The 22,785-nt window shown below is 46.7% G+C and overlaps 1 long non-coding RNA gene across 1 annotated transcript; it reads left to right on the forward strand.

The window, feature by feature from the left end:
* Positions 1 to 9,008: 9,008 nt before the first annotated feature.
* On the forward strand, positions 9,009 to 13,025 carry LOC111537765. The gene is made up of 2 exons (XR_002730109.1): positions 9,009 to 9,454; positions 10,661 to 13,025. It is a non-coding gene; the product is annotated as an uncharacterized LOC111537765 (long non-coding RNA).
* Positions 13,026 to 22,785: the final 9,760 nt, after the last annotated feature.

Genomic DNA, 22,785 nt, shown 5'->3' on the forward strand with positions numbered 1-22,785 from the left:
ACCTCCCTCTCCCTCCTCCCTGCACCCCACTTGGCTTCAACCTCTAGTGACTGCACAGAGCCCATCCAGGCTCTAATGCTGGGGAAGGCAGCTCAAACCTTTCTTCCCCCTTCTTCCACCTCCCACCTCATTCCTGTCTCTTGTCTAAATAAAACACAGAAAAGGAAGCAGAGCTGGTACCAGGGAGACTCACCCCAGGGCTGGGGGCAGGGATGGGAACTGGGTGTGGGGCAGGTAGAGGAACCTTAGCCAGGTATAGTGGAATAAAGGAAGGACAGGCCCAGGGGCCTGGCTCAGCCATCCCCCTCTCTCTCTCCCTCTCGGAGGCTGGCCTGGCAGAGGGCCTGCTATTTGAGGAGGCTGGCAGTGAAGCCTCCATGCCTATGTCTCAGGAACAATGTGTTACCCCTTTTCCATCTTGTGTTTTGCAATTTTTCCAGTGTGTCAGTTACATGCTTATGTTTTTTTTAACTTTTATTTTGTTTGTTTATTTATTTTTTGGGAAACAACATTTTGGTCTGTCACCCAGGCTGGAGTGCAGTGGCATGATCTCGGCTCACTGCAACCTCCGCCTCCTGGGTTCAAGTGATTCTACCCCCTCAGCCTCTTGTGTAGCTGAAATTATAGGCACCCGCCACCATGCACAGCTAATTTTTGTATTTTTAGTAGAATGACAGGTTTTCACCATGTTGGCAGGCTGGTCTCAAACTCCTGAACTCAAGTAATCTGCCTGCTTTGGCCTCCGAAAGTGCTGGGATTACAGGCATCAGCCACTGCTCCCGGCTTTTACTTTTATTTTGAAATAATCTCAAGCTTATAGAAAAGTTGCAAGTATTAGCTGGGCACGGTGGCATGCACCTGTATTCTCAGCTACTCAGGGGAGAATCACTTGAAACCAGGAGGTAGAGGTTGCAGTGAGCTGAGATTGTACCATTGCACTCCAGCCTGGGCAACAGAGCAAGACTCTGTCTAAAAAAAAAAAAAATGTTGCAAGTAGAGTATAAAGAACTTTGTTTTTCTAAACCCATTTGACAGTAATTTGTTGACCTGATGCCTCCTCATCCCTGGATACTTTAGTGCACATTTCCTACAAGAAAGGACATTTTCCTACCTAACCTAATATGACCATCAGTATCAGGATGCTGACCTTGTATGTTAGGACTAGCTATTCCTCAGACACCATTTAACTTTTGCCAATTGCCCCAACAACGTCCTTTGCAGCAGAAAGATCCAGTTCAGAATCACATTTGCATTTAGTTGTCATGCCTCTTCATTCTCCTTTATCTGGGACAGTTCCTCAGGCTTTCCTTGACTTTCATGACCTTGGCACTGTTGCAGAGTACAGGTCAGTTATTTTCTTGAACATCTGTCAGTGGGTTTTTCTGATGTTTTTTCAGGACTTGCTTCATCTTATTTGTATTTGGCAGGAATATCAGAAATGATGCTGAGTTCTCCTCGTTGTATCCCCTCATATCACATGGGATTTTGATTTCTCTCCTTACTGGAGAGTGAAGCTTTGATCACTTTAAGATGGTTTCTGTCAATTTTCTCCACTGTAAAGTTACTTTTTCCCGTTTGTAATTAATACAATTTTTAAATGAAGAGATACTTTGAGACTGTGTAAATATCTTGTTCCTCCTAAACTTTCAATTTATTCATTTGTATATTTTGTCTATATAAACTCATGAATTTCTATTTGATGCAATACATTATAATTCATTAATATCATTATTTATTCTGATGCTCAACCTGTCCTAGATTCAACCAGTAGGTGCACCTTCAAGTGGGCTTCTGTATCTTTTTGATTTTGTCCCCGTCATTCTTTGAACATTCTTTAATTTTTGGTAAACCAAGGTACTCCTCCTTAGCCTTGGAATCAGCTGTTACTCAGGGAGCCCTTGTTCCTTATAGTGGAAAATGGTATTTAGAAGACAAGATCTGGATCTTAGGTGTGCTCATTACTATTGGAGTGTCACGGCTCCGGCTCTCAGGTTCTCTCAGTGGACACATACATGTAAGCACACATTCACACATTTACATCTATATTATATATGCATACATGTACTGATATGGTATGGCTATGTCCCCATTCAAATCTCAACTTGAATTGTATCTCCCAGAATTCCCATATGTTGTGAGAAGGACCCAGGGAGATAATTGAATTATGAGGGCCAGTCTTTCCTGTGCTAGTCTCATAATAGTGAATAAGTCTCATGAGATATGATGAGTTTATCAGAGGTTTCCACTTTTGCTTCTTCCTCATTTCTCTCTTGCTGCTGCCATATAAGAAATGTCTTTCATCCTCCGCCATGATTATGAGACCTCCCCAGCCATGCAGAACTGTGAGTCAAATTAAACCTCCTTTTCTTCCCGGTCTTGGGTATGTCTTTATCATCAGTGCAAAAATGGACTAATACAGTAAATTGGTATCAGTAGAGTGGGGCATTGCTGAAAAGATACCTGAAAATGTGGAAGCAACTTTGGAACTGGGTAACAGGCAGAGGTTGGAACAGTTTGGAGGGCTCAGAAAGAAGACAGAAAAATTTGGGAAAGTTTAGAACTTCCTAGAGACTTGTTGAATGGTTTTGACCGAAAGGCTGATAGCAATATGGACAGCAAGGTCCAGGCTGAGGTGGTCTCAGATAGAGATGAGCAACTTGTCGGAAACTGGTACAAAGGTGACTCTTGCTATGTTTCAGTAAAGAGACTGGAGGCATTTTGCCCCTGCCCTAGAGATATGTGGAACTTTAAACTTGAGAGAGATGATTTAGGGTATCTGGCAGAAGAAATTTCTAAGCAGAAAAGTGTTCAAGAGGTGACTTGGGTATTGTTTTGTTTTTTTTTTTTTGAGATGGAGTCTCACTCTGTTGCCCAGGCTAGAGTGTAGTGGTATGCTCTCGACTCACTGCAAGCTCCACCTCCCAGGTTCATGCCATTCTCCTGCCTCAGCCTCCTGAGTAGCTGGGACTACAGGAGCCTACCACCACACCTGGCTAATTTTTTGTATTTGTAGTAGAGACAGGATTTCACCATGTTAGCCAGGATGGTCTTGATATCCTGACCTCGTGATCTGCCCACCTTGGACTCCCAAAGTGCTGGGATTACAGGTGTGAGCCACTGTGCCTGGCTGACTTGGATACTGTTAAAAGCACTCCATTTTAAAAGGGAAACAGGGCGTAAAAGTTCAAAAAATTTGCAGCTTGATGATGCAGTAGAAAAGAAAAACCCATTTTTTTGAGAAGAAATTCAAGCCAACTGCAGAAATTTGCATAAGCAGCAAGGAGCCTAATATGACTCCTCAAGACCATGGGGAAAATGTCTCTAGGCCATGTCAGAGACCTTCACAGCAGCCCCTCCCATCACAGACCTGGAGGCCCAGGAGGAAAAATTGGTTTCATGGACCTGGCTCAGGGTCCCCATGCTGTGTGGAGCCTAGGGACTTGGTGCTCTGTGTCCTAGCAGCTCCAGCCATGGCTGAAAGAGGCCAACGTACAGCTTGAGCTGTGGCTTCAGAGGGTGGAAACCCCAAACCTTAGCAGCTTCCACATGGCATTGAGCCTGTGGGTGCACAGAAGTCAAAAATTGAGGTTTGGGAACTTCTACCTAGATTTCAGAAGATGTATGGAAACACCTGGATGCCCAGACAGAAGTTTGCTGCAGGGGTGGAGCCCTCATGGAGAACCTCTGCTAGGGCAGTGTGGAAGGGAAATGTGGGGTCAGAACCCTCACGCAGAGTCCCTACTGGGGTGCTGCCTAATAGAGCTGTGAGAAGAGGGCCACAGTCCTCCAGACCCCAGAATGGTAGATCCACAAACAGCTTGCACTGCGCACCTGGAAAAGCTGTAGTCACTCAATGCCCTCATGAGAAAGCAACTGTGTGGGAGGCTATACCCCGCAAAGCCATAGGGGTGGAGCTGCCCAACACCATGGGAACCCGCCTCTTGCATCAGCATGACCTGGATATGAGAGCTGGAGTCAGAGGAGATAATTTTGGAGCTTTAAAATTTGACTGCCTTGCTGGATTTCAGACTTGCATGGGCCTGGTAACCCCTTTATTTTGGCTAGTTTCTCCCATTTGGAACTGCTGTGTTTACCCAATGCCTGTACCCCCATTGTATCTAGGAAGTAACTAGCTTGCTTTTGATTTTACAGGCTCATAGGCAGAAGGGACTAGACTTGTCTTGGATGAGACTTTGGACTATGGAATTTTGGGTTGATGTTGAAATGGGTTAAAAGTTTGGGGGACAGTTGAGAAGGCATGATTGGTTTTGAAATGTGAGGATGTGAGATTTGGAGGAGCCAGGGGTGGAATGATATGGTTTGTCTGTGTCCCCATTCAAATCTCAACTTGAATTGTGTCTCCCAGAATTCCCACGTGTTTTGGGAGGGACCTAGCAGGAGGTAATTGAATCATGGAGGCTAGTCTTTCCCATGCTATTCTCATGACAGAAAATAAGTCTCACGAGATCTGATGGGTTTATCAGGGGTTTCCGCTTTTGTGTCTTCCTCATTTCTCTCTTGTCGCCACCATGTAAGAAGTGGCTTTTGCCCTCCACCATGATTATGAGACCTCCGCAGCCATGCAGAACTGTAAGTGAAACTAAATCTCCTTTTCTTCCCAGTCTTGGGTATGTCTTTATCAGCAATGTAAAAACAGACTAATACATATACATTAAATCATATTTGCTTGCTTTTAAATTGTTGCCATAGTGGAGTAAATTTGTAAAATAGTTGTTAGTGGTTATCATATATCTATATATACACAAGGTTGGCATCTGTGTAAGGTGGGACAGAAGCCAGGGTTGGGGAGGAGGCACTGTGGAATGTCAAAGTTCATGTTAATGCCTCCAATACTGATAACACACCATAGGATACATTTTGCCTTTCTCCCTTTCCATTGTCGTAACTGTCTTTTTTTTGTTTGTTTGTTTGTTTGAGACAGTCTTACTCTGTCACCCAGGCTGGAGTGCAGTGGTGCAATCTTGGCTCACTGCAACATCTGCCTCCTGGGTTCAAAAAATTCTCCTGTCTCAGCCTCCCAAGTAGCTGGGACTATAGACATCCACCACCACACCTGGCTAATTTTTGTATTTTTAGTAGAGATGAGTTTTCACCATGTTCACCAGGCTAGTCTCGAACTCCTGAGCTTAGGTGATTCACCTGCCTTGGCCTCCCAAAGCGCTGAGATTACAGGCGTGAGCCACCACACTAGGCCATTGTTACAACTATCTTCTGTGACAGTGAAAACCTGGCTCCTATCTCATCATCTGTAATATATTTGGTCATTTGATCAATGTCTTGTATGTAACCAACCCCTTATCACTGCCATTGCCCTAGGGACACTCTCCCCACCACTGTATTAGAGCTGCCTTTCTTATCCTGTTCTGGCTCCAACACCCTGTGCTGGGCCACCTCCTTTCATGGCTTCCTCTTCAACCTACTCAGGCTGTGACACCCCATGCTGGGCTGTTCCCCACTCCTCAGATGCCCACTTCACACCACTTGGGCTCGGCCACTTACACTGGGCCACCACTCGCCCTCATGTATGGCCCTTTTGACCTGCTCAGCCTTTGACACCTCATGATCCCCACCACCCCATGATGTACCCCAGTGCCCCAATGGCTACTGTCTCATTTTGCATAGATGCCAACCTTGCTTAATCCCACCTGGTGGCTTCTAGCCTGAATTGTTTTGGAAGAAAAGGGAAGAGTATATGTGAAATATTTTGATGTACAGAAGTTTTACATTTTAAAGAAAGTAAACCTATTGACCTTTCTCTTCATGTTTTGTCAATTTAGCTCTATACTTAGGTCTTTCCTACCCATCTTAGCTTGGGTCCCCTAAAAAGCAGAACCTGTGACAAAGGTCTATCTGCAGAGTTTATTTTGTGATGGCTCCCAGGGAAGAGGAGTGGGAGGCTTGAAAGAGGGAGACAGGACATGACGGGGGGACAATACAGGGGAAATAGGGCTCAGTCATGCTGGGGTCCTGTCAGGAACTTTGGAGAATGTGCCTCAGAATTGGCTCCCTGGCAGAGGGAAGAAGGTTTTTATTTCACAAGGATCAAAGGCTGCCCTGGCAGATGTGGACTCCTTGCACTCCCAGTACTGTGTACACAGCAGAATGGCAGAGTTGGTCACTGACAGCAGGTATCCCAAAGAGCTGGGCCAGAGAAGCTGGGAGCAGAGAGAGAGGGAGATGTGGCATGGCTGGGATGGTGAAACAAAAAGAGGAGCTGAGAGGGTGTGACATGGGGTATAAAAGATGTCTGGCATACAACTTGAAGATAATGTGAATCTTACTTCGTATTTCCTTTTAATACTCTATTTTAAAAATATTTAACCTATCTGGACTTTTATTTTATTTTATATTTTTGAGATGAGGTCTTGCTCTGTTGCCCAGGCTGGAGTGCTGTGGCACAATTGCAGCTTACTGCAGCCTCAAACTTCTGGGCTTAGGCGGTCCTCCCGCTTCAGCCTCCCCAGTAATTGGGACTACAGGCCTGTGCCACCATGCCTGGGTACATTTTAAATTTTTTCTACAGACAGGATCTTGCTTTGTTGCCCAGGCTGGTCTTGAACTCCTGGCCACAGGTAATCCTCTTCCCTTGGCCTCCCAAAGTGTTGGAATTACAGATGTGAGCCACTGTGCCTGGCCTGGAATTTATTTTAAACTGTGGTGTGGGCTAGGTGTGGTGGCTCATGCCAGTAATCCCAGCACCTTGGGAGGCCAAGGCGGGTGGATCACAAGGTCAGGAGATCAAGACCATCCTGGCTAACACAGTGAAACCCCGTCTCTACTAAAAATGCAAAAAAAAATTAGCAGGGCATGGTGGCAGGTGCCTGTAGTTCCAGCTACTTGGGAGGCTGAGGCAGGGGAATGGCATAAACCTGGAAGGTGGAGCTTGCAGTGAGCCAAGATTGTGCCACTGCACTCCAGCTGGGCAACAGAGCAAGACTGTCTCAAAAGAAAAAAAAAAAAAAAATGGTGGGGGGCCAGGCCCAGTGGCTCATGCCTGTAATCCCAGCACTTTGGGAGGCCGAGGCAGGCGGATCACAGGTCAGGAGATCAAGACCATCCTGGCTAACATGGTGAAACCCCATCTTTACTAAAAATACAAAAAATTAGTCAGGTGTGGTGGTGGATGCCTATAGTCCCAGCTACTTGAGAGGCTGAGGCAGGAGAATGGCGTGAACCTGGGAGGTGGAGCTTGCGGTGAGCCGAGATTGCACCACTGTACTCCAGCCCGGACGACAGAGTGAGATTCTGTCTCAAAAAACAAAACAAAACAAAACAAAACATAAAAAAGTGTGGTGTGAGGTAGGGATAGAGTTTAAAGTTGCTCCCTAGTGGGTTGGTCAGTTATCCTCAAGCCATAATTCACTGAATAGTCCATATTTCCCATAGTGACATGAAATTCTATCTTAAAAGTATATTAAAGTTTAAACATATTATGTATTGAGTCTGCCTCACTGTTCCCTCTGCTAATTTTTTTTTTTGTTGGTACCACACTGTTTTAATTATTGTAGCGTTAGAATGCATTTTAAAATTTGCAGAGCAAATATCCCTTTAGTGATGTTCTTTTTTCAGAAATTTATTAGTGAGCAGTTTATTTTTCTAGAGGATCTTCTGAATTATTATTGTGTTTTTTGTTTATTTATTTATTTATTTATTTATTTATTTATTTATTTATTTATTTTTTACCTTCCCGGGGGAAAGGCCATGAGCTTGTACATTCTTCAGCTAAGTAGCAAACCTCTCTTTCACAGATGGTCAGAAGACATAAAAGCATATGATATAAAGACACAGATGTTGTGTTCCCACTCACTATGCTGCCTGCCTTTTAATTTTACTCTCACTGCTGTCCTGTGACTTTAGGAAGGATAGTCATTGTGTAGAGCACAAGTACAAGGCTTAGAAAAGAATTTTTTCCCCCAAAGGCACACAAATCAATATTAGAAATAGAACTGAAATGCTGTTTTGTATTCATAAGGCTTTTTAGAAAGAATGACTGTCTAGAAATTAGTTCTAAAGTCTGTGCTTCTAATGGGAAATCCTTGGTCCTGATGTGTTTACATTGAAGCAACTATTCTAACTGAGTCCTATGAAAGACCTTCTTAGGAGTGACAGGTATGAGCTATTGCAAGAAAACATAGTATACAATCTTCTGTGAGGATCTTTAAATAGAGAGCCGATTATAAAGACCGTGTTCCTGATGTGTGGGGCTGGTCCTCCTCCCCAGCAGACCTCACCTCCCTGCCCTTTCAGCATCCCCTCCTTGTCCCAGGCTGATGGCTGATGCTGCCATTGGTCTCTGCAGTGCTACCTGCCACTGGCCTGCCGAGACCTCAGCCCCTCGCTATCTCCTTGTCCCATTTACCCTGAAGCTTGTGGCTGGTTCTGTGGTTATGACTGAGCTGACCCTTCTGACCTCCCAATCCAGACACTTCCCAACCTAGGCTGTCTCAGCTCTCCAAAAGCACCCTGAAAATAAAAATGGAAAAGAGTTCGGCTCCTTGGGTGAGGTTGTTCCTGCTCTCCCTAAGACACTGTTCTGTTCTTTTCTGTAAATTTCACCTATCCGAAAGAAACAGAATGCTCCTTGTTTCTTGGTGGGGAAAAGTAACCATAACGGAATGCCTCCTTCATGCCAGGCATTTTACAGGTCACCCCATTTAATCCTCACAACAATTCTATAGGAAGGGATGCTCGTCTCTGCTTTAGAGAGGAGGAAACTGAGGCCAGAGGGTTTATGGAATATATGCAACATCATGCGGAATGTTAATAGTGAAGCCAGGGCCAAAACCGAAGTCAGCCTGAGTCCAAGTCCAATTCCACAAACATGATATGAACATCCTCCTGGGTGCCAGGTACTGTGCTTTGGGGGCATAGCTGCCTCCCTATTGTCAAGGATTTTGAGCAGATCAGATTTGAGGACCTTTTTTCAATAGGTCTATATTTTTCTTACAACCACTCTCCATTTTACACAAATCACGAGTAGACTTTTGGAGTCTAATCTATTGAGCTGGGTGTGTTTGGAAAGCTACAGAGCAGTGGCCATAGAAAGACTGTGTGAGACAGAGTCCTAGCCTATCTGTCCAGCCAGTCGAACCTCATGTGTTCGCTGCTTTCATTTTCTCTTGGCTGAGGAAATGATGGTTTGGTTTTGCAAAGGAAGGCTGGGGACTTCTGCCAGCTTGCTAACGGCCTTGCCCCATTCAGATGCATCGAACTCACAGAACATCACTCCCCAGCTGCCGGCCCGCAGTTCTGAGAGTGCCTGAATAGAAAACCACTCATTTCCCTTCGCAATAGAGGCGCCCAAAGCAGATATGTCAATATATTCCAATTTAGCTGAGGGAAGCCAGAACATGGATGTTGTTGCCAAGGAAACCACCTCCTTCCTCCTGTGTGCCGTGCATACGTGTATCACTTCATCTCTCTGCTCTCCAAGGTAATATCATAGCTCCGTGCTTGGGGAAGGGTTTTTAAAAAGGCATATAAAACCTCTTAGCATCGAGAAGATTCATTAAATGATCTCACTCCAGAGAAGCTTAAATTATTCTTTTTAGATCCTTTTATGCTAAGGATGGGGAAATGGCTGAGTCAGTGCTATCTCTCGCAGCCCAGCTTGGTGTCTTGGTGGAGACGGTTTTTCAGAAATAAACAAATCAGAGTTCGCAAGCTTAGACAGGGCGAGTGTGTGTGCAATAAGAACGAGGCCGTCATGTAGCTGTAATGTCACGGTCTAATCCTTCCTGGCGGATCTGCCAAGACCACCTTGATCTGAGGGCCTCCTGGGTGTGAGGCCACATTGCACAGGGCAGCCTTCAAAGTAGAGACAAGAGAGGGTCGCTGTTGCAAGGCCACCTGTCAAAAGATTCCTTGTTCGGGAACTGTGTAGGGATTTCTGCTGCCCAATCTGTTCTCAGGCCCATGCCTGGGGCTGTTTTTGTCCTGCCTTCATGTCTGGTCTTGGGTTCACCTCTTTTTCCTGGATGCTGCCATCACCCCCTTCATTCCCACCTACCCTATTCTGTATGTTAAAGTCAGCACAAATCGCCCTCATGCCTTACAACCCAAGAGACAAACTGGAGGGTGCACTTGGTAGCTAGAGAGCTCAGTGGCTTGCCCCGGCTTTCACACCTTCTTCCTCTCAGCCCCTCCTGGCTTTTAGGGCTCAGATTCCCTCCTGCCTGTTGCATATGCAGATTAAATTTGGCTTCTCTCTTTCAATTAGTGGCACTAGCCAAGGATATTGGTTTATATTAGTCATTCCCAGCTGGGGGCAATTTTGCCCCCCAGGGGACATTTTTGCTTCTTACATCGAGGAGGGAGTCCTACTGGCATCTAACGTGCAGAGGCCAGGGACTCTGCTGAAACAACTTACAGTGCACAGTTCAGGCCTCTAAAAACAAAGCATTATCCAGCCCCTGATGCCAATAGTGCTGTGGTTGAGAAACTCTGGCTTATACTTATTTTCTTTGCTCATTGATGTAATACATACTTATTGAGTACCTACTATACACCAGGCTCTAAACCAGCAGCTGGGGATGTGAACTGAACAAGACAGACATAGTTTCACTCACTTTCTCACATAGAGCCAATTGGGGGATGCTAAACAAATAATTACAATGATACAAATAAATTATTATTACAGCTGGAATCCAGATCTGACATGCATCTCCTGCCCCAGTTCTGAAGTCTACCTGGTGCCCCAGCCGAACCTGCCCTGGCTCCTGGGTGGGGTATGGACATCTGTGGCATCCCTCCCTAACACCCCACCAAGCTGGGCTGCAAGACAGATTATGGTGGCCCCATGACTTCCTTCCTTGGTGGCCACAGGCCTTCCTTGTTAACTGCTTTGCTGTTGGTCATTGCAGAGAAATAGGGGACAATAAAAGCAACCTGATATGTAGCAAAGGCTCTAGGACTGTGTCATCTGCTGAAGCACCAGTCCCTGCGCTGCCTTTCCTGAGTGGCATCTGTGATGGCAAACAAAAGGCTCCTTGGACTTCACACTCTGCTTTCTTTCTAAATGGCACTTACCACCCACTACCTCCCAGCCTTCTTCTGACCAGCTCCCTCTTCTGATAGGCTTATTTCCATGAAGTTCTTCAGAGTTAGAAGCATGAACTTTAGAACCAGGTGACCCAGGTTGGAATCCATCTCTGCCACTTACTAGCCTTGGCATGTTGTGACCTTGGGTATGTTACTTAACATTTCTGTGCTTCAGTTTCTTTTTCTATAAAATGGGCATAATAATATCTATCTAGCACAGTTACTGTAAGGATTAAGTAAGTTATTATATGCAGAGTTCTTGGTTCACAGTTAGTACCATTTAAGCCTTTCTATCATTATTACTGTTACAATTTTCCTGGCATGTCAGCCTGATGATGTAGATGAGGCAGGAACTTTCATCTCTGCCACTCGTGGACTGCCTGATCAGCTCCATGGAACTCAGCCATGCCTGCAGTGCTGCAGGCCTCGCTTCTGAGTGCTGGAGGCTGAGAAGTCAATGGATGTTGACTGGGCATTTTGGGGGGTTTTCTTATGCAGGAGGAAGATGACAATGACTGTGGAAGCAGAAGGTTGTCATGGAAATGCACCTGTTCCAAGTCGTTACACTCTGGGCTCTGGGCTGGCTCTGCATGGGCCTACCATGCACTGACTTCAGCTTCACCTGGGTCAGCGGGAGGCTGGGCAAAGGTAGACATCTTTCCTCACCACCAGCCTGCCATTGTGGCTTTCTGTTGCCGGTGTGAACAGACACTCAAGCTTTCCTGGTCTCCTGAGCTACTGTGAATATGGCACAAGATAGTGGACTCTGAAAACATTGGAAACAACTACTTCCTGGATGGCCACTGAGTGCAAGGCCTGAGGGAGGGTGAGGGCAAGAGGACTGATGGTTACTGGACATCTTCATGACCAGGCTTCTGTGTGTCCTCTCACTTAATCCTCCAACAGCACTGTGAGGAAAATAGAGCATCCCACCTCACAGGCGAGGAAGCTCAAGTTGAAGGACTGTTAAGTTGTCTGCTCTGAGCCTCACAGCCAGGAGGTGACAGCCCCAGGATTGGTGGCCAGGGTTTGTCTGCCTTTAAAGCATATGTCATGTCCTTCTGTGTTATCTCGGTCTGTACAGGGTGCTACAGCAAAATACCATAGCCTGGGTAGTTTATGAACAACAGAAATTTATTTCTCATAGTTCTGGAGGCTGGAAGTCCAAGACCAAGGCTCCTGCAGGTTCAGTGTTTGGTGAGGACCCACTTCCTTGTTCATAGATGTCCCTTTCTTGCTGTGGCCTCACAGCAAGGGGTCAGGGTTCTCTCTGGGACCTCTTTAAATAGAGTCACCAATTCCATTCATGAGGGCTGCACCCCCATGACCTAATCCCCTCCCAAAGGCCCCACTTGCCCATACCATTACGTTGGGGGTTAGGATTCTGACATGACACAGGCATTCTGACCATAGCACATGTGTAGTTGCTCCTGGGCCACTGAGGAAACCACTGCTTCCAAGCATGGCTACCATCTGGTTACCCTGGGTGGCCAAGGTCAGCAGAAGTGCTTTGCCAACTGATTGGCACCCACGCTACCTCTGTCCAGGTGGGCTGGGGCGAGGGTTGAGTCATAGTGGGACTCTGTGGGGCTCCGGGGACTGTCAGCTGACCTGGGGATGGAGGTCCTGCTGCTCTGTGCCCATAGACACCTCCTGGGAATCTGGTGACTTGCATCAGGGCCCAGAACTCACCCTGACAGTTCTTTCAGCTCTTGTCTTTTCCTCCCCTACCTACCTGCTCATTTCGCTTTCACACACAAAGCCTCCCCTGCACTCCCCGTTCCCCTCCTCAATCCCTTTCCCAGCTTTTGTACTTTATGATGCCGTGACTTGGGTGAGGAAACTCATTAAAGTCATTATTCCGTGCACAGAAATGTGTCTTTCATCCCATTCATATTTAATGTTCCTCCCACTTGATCTTTTGACACTTTTTAATTCCTGATATTACATGACATATACACACAGCTCTCGTTGGGAATCATTCTTTCTATAGAGTTGTCATCACTGCTCTCTGTGTGAGGAGGGCTCCTCCTTATGTATTTATTAACTTCTAAAATGATGCCTGTATTTTGGGATTGATGCTGTCTGATGCTATTGACTATGAATGATCAAGGGTGACATTGGGATAGGAGGAATTATGGGAACAGGACAGAGGTCTGGATTCTTGTCCCGACTGCCTCTTTTCCTCCCTGGAGGCTGTGTGTCCGTCTGTGAAATGGGCAGATCTATGTCTCATGGCCTAATGCAATCCCTGCGTTTGGCATCCACTGGGCTTTTCTGGGGTGTAAACACCTGGTTTAAATTCTGTCTAATTTGCCATCAAAAGGAATATTTTAGGAGGAGATGGGGCTACCCATAGAATCACAGAAAAGGCTGAGAAATTGGCTGTCCGAGGGACAGATAACCAAGGCAACTGCAGGGACCTGGAAGCGGGCTCCCTTCCGGCTCTGTGGTGAAAGGAAGGAGACCTAATGGCTGTCAATGGCTCTTTTCTCAGGTCAAGATTTAAATTGCAGTAAGTGAACATAGAATTGGCTCAACTTGGGTCCCATGCCCAAGGAGAGGGCGGGGTGTTTTGATTGACAGTTATATTGAGATCTTATCCAATGAGGGCCAGGAGTTCCTCCAAGGTTAAGAGATTGTTTTCAGAAGAATGATGGATTCTGAGTAGAGGAAACAACAAATGCCCTACACACATCCCAAGCCATGGGGTGGCAGTGAGACCATTGGACAAAAAGAGGAAAAAGCAGTTTCTTTGGGTTCCAAATCTCTCACTAAGAGAGAGATACATTTCTGGACCTCAGAGATTACCTTCTAATTCAGGAGGAGGCAAACTTTCTCTGGAAAGTGTTGGAGAGTAAATTTTTTTTTCTTTCTGGCCCACATGACTTCTGCCATGATACCGTGGAAGTAGTGGCAGAAGACAAGTAAACGAATGGGTGTGGCTGTGTTCCAGTAAAGCTTTATTGATAAAAAACAAGTAGCAGGCTGGGTTGGGCCTGCAGGACACAGTGTGCTGGCCCAGGTTCTAGTCGACAGTTGTCATTTCATAGAGGAGAAGTTCACTCTCAGCTTTAGCAATCCGGGTAAGACAGTGGTTCTCCGACATGGCTCTACATCAGCAGATCCCAAGGAGCCTGTTGAGAATACAGTTGCCTGGGGCCCACCCTAGCCTTGTCAAATCGCAATTTCCAAGGATGGGCCTGAGGATCTGTATTTTTAACAGTTACCCCTAGTTAGTTCTGAACTACACAGTATTGTGAACTGGTGTTCTAAGACCCAGTGGAGCAAGTAAGACCATTTTCTGTGAAATGTGGATGTAGTAGAGAAACTGGGGAGGGCTTAGGAACTGAGAGGAGAGGAAGGCTCTCCAGGGTTGGGGAACAGTGTGTGTGTAGAGCAGGCTTCCTAGAGGGGCCCATGCTGGCCCTAGATGGGAAGTGGAGCTGTCCCAGCACTAACCTAGCTTTTCCTAGCTCTCATCTCATTCTCCATCCTGTGGTCTGCTATTCACAAGCCAAAGGGGAATTGATGGAAAATCCAGGTGTGCAGTCTGAGCCATACAGTTCCTTGCTGTGAGGCAGTGAGGTCTCGGAAAGTTTTCTGTTTTCATTATTCTGGAAAGGCTGCACCCATAACCCAGCCCTATTTCTCTGGTTTTCCTCCATGGCATTTCTTTCCCCTTGTCATCATTCTTCTTCCTCCCCTACAGACCTGCTTTATCAGAAACTTCCTTTCGCCTTTGGCCCAAATGACCCCCACCTGTGCCTCTTTCTAATACTGACCTTATTCTGGCAAACTAGCTCCTTCTTGCTGTAATTTTTAATGGGACTAAGACTGCTGGGAGAAGCCCTCTCCCATCTCTTTCAGCTTTCCATGTTTTCTTCCTTAACAAACACTCCACCCATAAAATCTTTGGGGTCTTTTCTACTGAGAGGTGAAGCCTATAGATGCTAGCAGAGCAGCCTCACTGTAAAGAGGGAGGTGGGTTCCTAGGGTGCGGTCCTGGGCCCAGAGGGTTTCTGACCATCATCTTTCTCGCCTTGGACCTAGACAGGGCTCTTTGCTTGCTACAGTAGTAGGCATCCATTGCCTGCCTGACATTCACCTCCCTTTTCTGGCAACAGAACACCTTTTTCCTCAGGAATTTACTCTAGCCCCACTCTGAGTCCAGGTGCATTGGGTGGGTTAACTCCAGGGTGGACATGGACCCAGGCCTGGCAAATCAGTGCATCGGATTTCCCTTGGCCACAGTAATTGGTTCAGGGATTGGTCTATGGGCAAAGTCCATGCTGGGTCTACTATGGGGTTGTACAGAGGAAAGCACTCTCTTTCTGGACTTGCTGTCAAGCTGGAGTTTCCGGAGTGCAAGTGGGGAGAGTGTGCTGAGAGCGAGTATAGTACAGAGGGAAAACAAAGCTAAGAAGTGTACCAGAGAGAGGATCAAAGAGTGAGAGAGAGAAAACAGGTCCAGAGGATGGAGTCTGAGCCTCTGGATCCAGCTGGACCTGAAGCTGGAAGACCTACATGGAGACTTTTCTACTATATGAAATCTTCCATTCTCTTTCTGGATTAAGCCAGCTTAAGCTGTAAGTCAGTCTTGAATGATAGTTGACATGATGCTGGCAAGGTGAGTCCCTCCACAGGGATGCCTGAGCCACAGAGAGACTGCCATAGTCAGCTGTGAGCTCTTTCTTGTCCTATCAGCACAGCCCAGATGAGTTCTCACCACAAACAGGTACACAACAGTCATAAACTGACAGGGTTAATCATAGGCCCGTTGTGCTCTGAAAGCTTTGTCAGAACAGGCACACATCATTTGTCCCCTTCCACATCCCGCTAGCAGCTCCCCACATGGTCCTCAGTGAATGTGCTGATTGTCCGGTTGATGGAGGGACAGCACAGCCTTCCTTACCACTCATCAACCGCCTGCACACTCTCCTGCCATCCGAGTCTTGTCAGTATCACTCCACCGACCCAGTTTCCAAGCTGGAAGCCGTCGTCCTCCCTCTCTTTGATGTGATACAGTTTCTTACTGCTTTTCCATCTCCACTACCACCTGCTTAGCTCAGACCTCAGCCTTTCTTAGGAGGAAGCCATTTGGCTCTGGAACTGACACCTACCCAGGGTGGACTCTGTTCCTTACCTGTGAAATGGGGATGGAGCACTACACTTGAAATGTGAAATATCTCCAAAGATTTGGATGTCAGGGGAATATAATGGTCCTTTGAATCCTCAACTAAGATGTTAACCCATCAAAAGGAGCAGAAGAAAGACACAAAGTCACCTGCAAGGGGCAGTGGCCCAGAAGGCTTAGACATCACTCCTGAATGTACATGAAGGCCATGTCCATCAGAAGGGAGCCTTGGCAGCCAATAGGAGCACAGAAAATGGGGCGGCCCAGAGGCACACTTTCCTGTGGAATGTCTGGACTGCCTTATGGGCTTCTGTCAGTTGTGAACAAAAACACGCTAGAGCCTGATGCCACTGGCTCCTCCAGCAATATCTGAAAACGTTGGCTTCCTATGTTTGCTAGCCAATGGGGAGAGAATGTGCTGGTCAGGCAGCGCAACCGTTTGCAATGAGTAAGCTGGCATTTGGGCTTTGTTCATCGTCCTTGTGAGCTATGAGTCAGCATCTTGGAGCCTGTCAAGTCTGGTCATCAATGACACTGCATTTCTGGTTTGCGGGGCGTGGTCAGGCCTTGACCCCAGGTTCTCAAGGTCAGGAGTGTATCAGTGTAGTCTAAGGGCCCTACCCCCTGAGATTCTGATTGATGAGGTCAGGTGGGACCAGGCCCTTCTACTGAATAGTTCCTTAGGGAGGCCTCGTGCACAGCCAGACTGAGACTCAGGGCCTACACAAGGCTACCGCACCTCCCCTGGCTGCCTGTGGGCCCCCTTGTCTGCCTCCTTTGAGCCTCTTCGCTGGGTGTTGCTGATTGACTTTCGTGTTCACTTGAGTAATTTACACGGAGTCCGCTTTAATTCTCCTGAGACCCCCTGTAGGCTTTCATGAAATTAAACCCTCAACAATGACATTAGAGAAGGAAAAAGGGCCTCTTTATTTTGAAGTTGTGAACAAAAAGAGAACAGAACTGCTGGCAGTTGTTCTTCCTCTGAATCTTCAGCTTCTGGCTCCATAGTTGGATCTTGTGCCACTGGGGCTTTGCTTCCAGGACAGGGTGACTTAGGGTGGATGTAATTGTCACGACCTTCTGGGGGCCAGGATTTGGCCAGAATGACCACCGTTCCAGTTACTTGGCTTTTTGCTACTGGAAAGGCTGTGAGTTGGCTCTCTAAAGGTTTCTAAATGACTAAGGCTGAGCACAGAAGCAGCGCCCCAAAATCCTCTGCACCAATGTTGGGGATGAATCCTCCTCTGATCCTTCTCCCAAGACTTCTGGATCAAGAGTGGGTTTCACTCATTTGGCCCCTCTGAGGAGACAAGTAGAGAAAGGAAGTTCTATTTACTACAGGGTCTATGACTTTATGTGACTTAGAAGGGTGCAAGTATGGTAATTGTAGAAAGCAGAACATCACTCTGGTTAGGCTCTGTTAACCTGGACAAAATCATCTCTAATCCATGATATATCCTGAGCCAAAGTATACTCACTGTTGGAATTGGGGACATCATTTGCATGGACTCACTTCTGTTGCTTGTTTAGCTCTCTAAATCTCTGCTATCACCTTCACCTCATTGACTCTTTGCAGTTAACTTTTCTTCCTGCTTTGCAGAGAAAATAGAAGATGTTAGATGGGGACACCAACTTCTCACTACAAAAACTCTAAACATAAAAAAATCATCTGCCTCCTTGTCCTGGTTTCACGAGCCTCTGACTGACCAAGGCTAACGGAATCACGTGCTCCTTAAGGGTCTAAAGGGTCACACTCATTGCTCTGTCTTCAAAGCCATTCCCATCAGGATTTAGGTATGTCTGCATCTTGTCCACATTTACAATGGAGTTCTTTCTTCCCCTTCCTTTGCAGCTCACCCACTAGCTTCTGCCTTATCACTGTTTTCTCAACTCGCAGTTAAACTTATTGAGATAATGAGCTACACTCTCCTCCCACACAGTCCCCTATCCATTTCAACAGGGTTTCTACCTATACTCCTCCCAAGTTGATCTGACCATGTCACTAGTGCCCTCCACGTTCCCATACCCAGAGATACTTCAGTCCTTACTTTACTTAAACTTGCAGAAACATTTGACACCCTCAACAGTTCCCTCCTGCAAAACCTTTTTCCTTGGTTTTCATGGCGCTGAATTATCCTGATTTTCGTATCCCTCCTCTTCCCTTTCAGATTGGGAATATTCTCCCTCCACCTGTTCCTTACCTCAGTGATTTCTGAGGTGTCTAAAAATCATCCAGGGTGGTTGCTAGAATGCAGGTCAGATCTCAGGCCCAACATCTCATATAGGTGCATCATGACTTCTCTTGAGTGCTAAGAGTAAAATGTGAGAAGAGAGAAGCAAATTAAATAGAGAATTTATAATCAAAAGGGAAGCAGAACTCAAAGAGTTGGAGAATTCTCAGCCTGTAACACCTGAAAAAATGTATTCAGGAGAGAACAGCTACAGTGTGGCTAAGCAACTGTTTGATAAGATTAGTAGGAACAGAAAGAAGTCAGATGCTTTCCATCAGGACACTGGAAGAATGGCCCTAAAGGCGTTTTGGCGATCTTCAGGGCTGCCACACCTGTCACAGGCCCAGAGTGCCAGAGCCTTGAGGGTGGTAGAACAGTTTCAAGGGAGGGGCTCAGTGTGCCTGTGGGACTTTGGGCTTGCTGCCCAGAGCTACCTCCAATTTTTGCTTCATACTTCTGGTGCAGTGCTCTTTAGCCACCCCAGCTGGGGCTCAAGTGTGGCTCAAGAGAGCCCTGGTACAGCTTGGGCTGCCACTTCAGAGGGCACAGGCTGTCAACCTGGGTGGCGAGCCTCAGAGGCCCAATCCCTGATTCATTGTGTCCAGAAGGCAGGACAGGGAGTCAAAAAAGATTCTTCTCAAGCCTCAAGATTTAACACTGTTTGCCTTGCTGGGTTTTGGACTTACTTGGGACCTGTTACTCCTTTCTTTTTTCCTATTGCTCCCTGTTGGAATGGGAACATCTATCCTATGCCTGTTCTACCACTGTATTTTGGAAGCACATAACTTGTTCAATTTCACAGGCTCACAGGTAGAGGGCAATTTGCCTCAGGATGAATCACACCTTTGAGTCCACCCATATCTGATTTAGATGATATTTAGATGAGACTTAGGACTTTAGACTTTTGAGTTGATGCTGGAATGAGTTAAGAATTTTGGGGCTATTGGGATGGAATGGATGTATTTTGCATGTAAGAAGAATATGAATTTTGAGGGGTCGGGGTACAATGTCAAGGTTTGAATGTATGTGTACCCCTAACATTTGTATGTTGAAACCTAAGACCCAATGTGATAGTGTTAATGGGTGGGGCCTTTAGAAGGTGGTAAGTCATGAGGGCTCCACCCTCATGAATGGGATTATATCGTTTTAAAAAGACTTGAGGGAAGCATCTGGGCCCCTTTTGCCTTTTGTCCTTCTGCCGTGTGAGGATGCAGCAGCAAGGCACCCTCTTGGAAGCAGAGTTGATCAGCCCTCACCAGACACCAGATTTGATGCTATGATATTGGACTTCCCAGCCTCCAGAGATGTAAGGAATACATTTCTGCCCTTACAAATTACCCAGTCCCAAGTACTTTATTGTTGCAGCATGAATGAACCAAGACAAGTCCACTTTCTATCTCCAGCCCAGCCATTGCTCCTGAGCTTTAGAACCACACCTCCAACTACCTACAAGATACCTTCATGAGGATGTGCCAGGCAGCGGAAACATTCAAAGCAGAACTTCTCATCATTCCCATGCTTGCTGTCCCATGTTCCTCTTCCCTGTGACTGGCACCATTGCCCAACCAGTTATGCAAGGGAGAAAACTCGACTCCTCCTTTTCCACTGCCCCTGCCAAAGACCCAACCACTCTTCAAGTCCTGCACATTCTAACCCCTACGTAGGTCTTAAGTTTCGAGTTGCTCTTCGTTTCCACTGCTCCTGCCCTGTCCAGGACCCCCCAAATTTTCTTCTGGATGAGCCTCTCCCTGGATTATCTGCCTCTAAGTGTCCCTTCTCCCACTATTTTTCACACGGTGACTTAAGAACAGGTTCAGTCTGACCTTGTCACTCCCCTCCATTCAGGCCTTTAGTAGTATCCTGTTGCTTCTATTTGGACAAAATCCACCCTTCAGCCTGGCTCCTCTTCTGCCTCTAGGTATTTATCCTCCAGGATAATCAAATAGCTACTCCACTAGCCTGGCTGAGCACCAGGGCTAGGCAGAAAATTCAAATGATTGTAGCACAGTTTACTAAGTTTCTGTCATTGAGCTAAAATAAAAAGGGTCAGCTTGTCAAGTTGGATTCATAAGAATCAGAGATCTCACCCAGTACTAAGCCTTACTAATAACTGCAAGGATACAAATAATTGTGAGGCCCAGGTACAGTGTGAAGTCTGAACCACAATACAGCTCCCAGGACTTTTTTTGCCACATTACGCTGTGCCCTGGCCCAGATTTATCACTAGGGGTCTCTATGTGCTACATGCAAGCCATCCTTCTTGAAAGGGGAGCTATTTGGGTCCCGAAACATCTTCACTTTTTTCCCTGCTGGTTTCATAGCTTGCACAACATTTTCCAGGGCGCCATCTGCCATAAATCCATAGGTTCCAGGTTTGTTTACCATGAGCGGTTTTAGGCAGATAGGGCACGTCTCGCTAAAAGCATTCCATAGATAAGAGCGCTTCTGCTGGCCAACATCATTAGAGTGTTTGCCAGAGGCTCTGTCCCTGGAAGGATTATGAGGGGATTTGATGGGGTCATCTTTCTGTCTTGCCCTGGGTGTCCCTCCTACAGGTAGAGAATGAACTGCAGGCATGCAGCTGGCCCTCTCCCTCCCCGACCTGCTTTGCCCACCTCCAACATGCTGGTGTTTCCCAGAGCTCTGACCTTGGTCTCTGCTCTTCTTACTCTATATATGTAACATGGAGCACCTCCTCCTCCATGGCAGCTTCCTTTCTCTAGACACAGAGTCTCCCAAAGCTACCTCTTTCACCCTTGAGCTTCAGTGAAACTCACATATTCACCTGCTCATTGCTGCCTTAATGTCCTCCAGTCCTCAGACAAGCCCACTGGGTCCTTTCTTCCTTTCAGGGCAATGACACGCACGCCCATCTGGTTCTCATGAAACCTTGAATCATCTCGGTCCTGCCAGTTGCTAGCTCTTTGTCCTAAAGTAAGTCAGAAAGGAAAACCTCTCTGAGCCTCAGTTTCCACATATGTAAGGTGGGGATATTAGCCATATCTGCTTCACAAAGCTGTTGTGTGATTAAATGAGATGATGCCGCTAAGAGCTTGTGGCAGTGTAAGTGCTCAATAGTTACTGGAAATATCTTTGGTTCCACTCCCATTCCTATGGCTACTCATTACCGCATGTTACAAGCTCTAACTTTTTCTTAAGGCCCTCTTTCCATTTTCACCAACCTCTCCTCACCTCTCCCTTCACTTGTGACAACAGCTTTGGAACTGGTCTCCTCTGTGCACCTCTCTCTGATCTCCCCTCTTCTCTGTTGCCAGAAAAATCCTTCTCCATTATGCATCTGATTATGTTAGTGCCTTTGAAGACTATATTATTCTTGGAAGAATTCCAAACTCCTTAAAGTGGTTTAGGAGGCTGGCTACGATCTGACCGCTACCTATCTCCCTGCAACTCTCCACCTCAAATGCTGGCCACTGGGTGTGCTGACCTTTCAGCTCTTCTGACCCGCAGGATTTGGCAGAGGCATCCTCACTACCTGGAACACTCTCCTTCTTTCTCTCCAGCCCTCCAACTCTCTCCCATGCTTTGCAATGCTTGCTCTGCCTTTCCCCCATCGGAGCACTTTCCATCTGCATGGCCATGCTGGTTGCATACTTGGACCCCTTGTGGGACTGTAAACTTCAGGAGGGCAGGGGCCGTGGCTCACAGTTGTATTCCCAGCACTTAGAACAGTGCCTAGCAGATGGTAGGTTCCCAATAGCAAATAATCTGAGTCAGTAAGTGAGCCGGCAAGATGAAAGGGGGTGTGGTGGGGAGCAAGAGGGAAATCTTGAGTCTGGGGTTTCTGGCTTGAATGAAATTGAGATGGGCAATCTTCAAGCAGGACTCCTTGTCTAGGGGTTATTGTTTTAATGAGCTCTTTAGAGTGGTGGGCCTATGTGAGCTTGGCAGTGGGCACTGGAGATCAGGCCTCTTGAAATAGGTCTATGATTTGACGATTAGCATGGGAGATGGATCTCCTTCCCTGCCCCATCCTCAGCTGCCCTCACAGCCTAGCAGGTTTGGCGCAGAGCACACACCCTGCCTCGGGGGGTGGCCATGGTGTAGGTAGGCTTCACAAGGTTTCTTTCCTCTAACATTGTCTTGGGCTCTGCATGGGACAGAGATTTTACCTAGGTCTCTGAATCCTGCAACAAACTAGTGCTCTAATCCTTGTGGCTGGCTGGTTTCTGTCCTGTTTCATGTGGTCTGTCCCTAAGAACCCCTTGTTGGGGATTGTTTGGGCTGTGGGTGGGTGGGGTATTCCTTGCAGCTGTCTTCAGGAAGCTACTTGCCACTACTCAGTAGTTCCTAGGCAGGAGGCTGTAGTGCCCACTAGGGAGCCATGAAGGTGAAAAG

This window comes from Piliocolobus tephrosceles, chromosome 9 (assembly GCF_002776525.5).
Source record: "Piliocolobus tephrosceles isolate RC106 chromosome 9, ASM277652v3, whole genome shotgun sequence".
In the NCBI taxonomy this organism is placed as follows: Eukaryota; Metazoa; Chordata; class Mammalia; order Primates; family Cercopithecidae; genus Piliocolobus; species Piliocolobus tephrosceles.